Genomic DNA, 3756 nt, shown 5'->3' with positions numbered 1-3756 from the left:
ATTATACTGCCCTACCTATGTGGCCTGAAGTACACATACATTATAATGCTCTACCTCTGTGGCCTGATATACACATACATTATAATGCTCTACCTCTGTGGCTTCTAGTCCCACAAACATTATACTGCCCTACCTATGTGGCCTGAAGTACACATACATTATAATGCCCTACCTCTGTGGCCTGATATACACATACATTATAATGCTCTACCTCTGTGGCTTCTAGTCCCACATACATTATACTGCCCTACCTCTGTGGCCTGAAGTACACATACATTATAATGCTCTACCTCTGTGGCCCGAAGTCCCACATACATTATACAACCCTACCTCTGTGGCCTAAAGTACACATACATTATAATGCTCTAAATCTGTGGCTTCTGGTCCCACATACATTATACTGCCCTACCCCTGTGGCCCGAAATCCCACATACATTATACAACCCTACCTCTGTGGCCTGAAGTACACATACATTATAATGCTCTACATCTGTGGCTTCTAGTCCCACATACATTATACTGCCCTACCTATGTGGCCCGAAGTCCCACATACATTATACAACCCTACCTCCGTGGCCTGAAGTCCACATACATTATAATGCTCTACCTCTGTGGTCTCAAGTCCACATACATTATACTGCTCTACCTCTGTGGTCTCAAGTCCACATACATTATAATGCTCTACCTATGTGGCTTCTAGTCCCACATACATTATTTTGCTCTAAATCTGGCCTCAAGTCCACATACATTATAATGCTCTACCTATGTGGCTTCTAGTCCCACATACATTATACTGCTCTACCTCTGTGGTCTCAAGTCCACATACATTTTAATGCTCTACCTATGTGGCTTCTACTCCCACATACATTATTCTGCTCTACCTCTTTGGCCTGTAGTCCAACATGTATGACAATGCTGTAGTAAAATGCACGTGTTTTAACTACGAAATAAAGTGTGGCAAATTATAAGGAGTGTTAAAACAAAAATACCAAAAGGTTGAACCCTTCAGCAAATGCTGATATTTGCTCAAATTTCGTTTTTAAAGACTAATATTTTCATAAGCGTTAATAGTAACGCGATTGAAAATTAATTGCGGTTGTGGGGTTGCGTGATTGGTTGATTGATATTATCACGTGATGTTATAAATGTATCCTTAACAGGTCAACATATCCAGCATGTCAGTTAAAGTTTATTGACTATACCGGCTTGGGTTCGAACCCGGCCCTTAATCCAAAATACTTTTTCATACTAAAACTGTATGTTTTTTCTGCAATTTCGATATCATAGAGTAAAATAATGATAGAATAAATTTTACTCGATTTATGTTCTGAGTAAACACCATAGCAGAAACATTCTCCGTTCTATAAATGAAAGAAGAATGTTAAGTGTTTAATTTGATTGCTTCGGTTTCATTGTTATTTCGTCGAAGGCAAATTTGATTCATATTACCCAGTTTACAGACACAAAGCAACACAGACATCGCACATATAAAACAACCCATACAAACCACACATGTATGCATCGATGTGTGTTTCCAACATTGTTATATTGCAAGCCATTGGTAACATATATGATCTGCACGACAGAGACACAGAATGTACAGAGAAACACAGACATGCCACATACAAAACAACACATTCATACAACACATGTATGCATACCCTCCACCCCACAAAATTTTCCGTTTCAAACATTGTTAAATTGAGAGTCATTGGCAACATGCATGATTTGCACGAGAGAGACATAACGGGCAGCGCAACACAAAACCAAACATGCAACGAAAAGCCATGAAACTTTCACATTATTATATTACAAGCTATTAGCAAAATATTTAATTACAACATAGAAGGAAATCACAAATGCCCACTTAAGATATATGAACGTTACGTGCAACACTGGCATACCTAGGTAAAAGGCTTCCGACGGTGACATGCTACCACACAGCTCCTGGCTGCTCTGTTCTGGAACAGGAGTAATATTTTAACCAGACAGGTTGTGATTTATTTTTTAAATCATCTTTTATAATTAACCTTATGACTGAGAATCTTAAATCTATATATATTGGATTATAACATGCCGTCTTTCCAGTTTGACCTGCCTGTGTATTACCACAACTATCGCGCCAAAAGAAAGGGGCAATGCAAACTAGAGAGAACACCAGTTAGGTCTTAACCCCAAACGTGAACATGTCTTTTCCAACCCGAGATAACTAGATCCAAAATAGATCCAAATGTTCGGCTATTATGGAAATCCTTGTCTCTAACCCTTGATAAGTGAATCCAAATATTTGGCAATGCTGGAAATCCTTTTCTTGCGCACGAGTAATTAAATATAAAAACTACCCATATGGAACTACTTTTTATTGTCATCACGAAATTACCTCCCTTGTTGAGGACCGTCAATTTGACGCGCCATTGAAATCTTGTCTTGTGAAAATAATTAAAAATCCATATAAATCATTCGTCGCTTCTAATGGCACCAAAAGGATTTCATTTGCACGAAAAATAATGCTCATCTCGAGTTTTCCTTTCTTCATTGCATTTTCGAACACATCGTGAGCTGTAACAATCTGACAGTGGTCCTTGTTTTTCACCATAAGCATGTCCGCAGTTATTGTTGGTACATATATGGCGCTTTCATGTAGTATTGTTTAAATCTGCGATGCCCTAGTGGAAAGACATAGTAGATGAAACTAAATTACGTATAAAAAGTTTGTTCTTTTCTTGGAAGTCAAATAACGTTGAAAACTCCCCCATAGTATCTGATAGTGTCGGTCCTTTGCAAGTAACGGAATCGGCATATAACAGAGGGAATGCATTACAAACGAGATTTTTACAAAACAACAATAACAAGAATCATAAAGTTTATTATGTTTTCTATTTCATTTAATTTTATACCAAACATAAAATATTTATTATCTAAAAGTGACACTCTTATTAAAAATCAATACATTCACATGTATAACAAACATCAGTTTTGACTGATAAACCTTAAACTACTAACTAAATAACGCATTTAAGGAAAATATTAATTTCTGACAACAAGATTGTAACTGTGTATTTAATAGCAGAAAGCGCAAACATATTAAATGATTGGTGACTGCTAAAATATTTACTGTGGTCTACTATAGTCCCATTAAAGGTAGAAATACCGTGTTTTACACTCATTTCTTTCTAATTAAACTCGGTATCCTTCATAAGAACCATTGTTTCCGACATTTATTCATCCTTTTTGGAATATTAAAACAATATAATTAATTGTGGTAATTCTTATTTGGGAGTAACAGTGCATCTTTAAACTTAAGGGAAAAACCCCAACAAAGGAACACAATATATGTGTGCCAACAAGCGGGGCACTGATTCCCAGATAAGCCATAATGGTGAATGGCTCAATGTCCCTATACACAGTGATGAATGCTTCTGCATCGTAATATTATCCGGAATCAATGCCACTCACAGCCCTTCACGAATAAGCTACCATCTGTACGTTCGTAAGACAAACAATACCATAATGAAAAATAAATATGTGTTAATAACACAGAAACAATCATGTATTTTTATGTTCTTTTTTGTTACAAAAATTACCAAACAAAACACGCTATTAGTTGACAATGAAACGATCTTCACTGTAACCCGCTTTCTTATCGAATGATTTACCAAATCAGAACATCTATAATGCAATATTTCCTCGAGGACAATGTAAAATTTACATTAGCTACAGTGCCCTAGAGCATCTACCTCACAACCGTGTTTAACT

The sequence above is a fragment of the Mya arenaria genome, chromosome 17 (assembly GCF_026914265.1).
Source record: "Mya arenaria isolate MELC-2E11 chromosome 17, ASM2691426v1".
Classification (NCBI taxonomy): Eukaryota; Metazoa; Mollusca; class Bivalvia; order Myida; family Myidae; genus Mya; species Mya arenaria.
The sequence above is the reverse complement of the archived record's forward strand: the minus strand, read 5'-3'. Positions refer to the sequence as shown.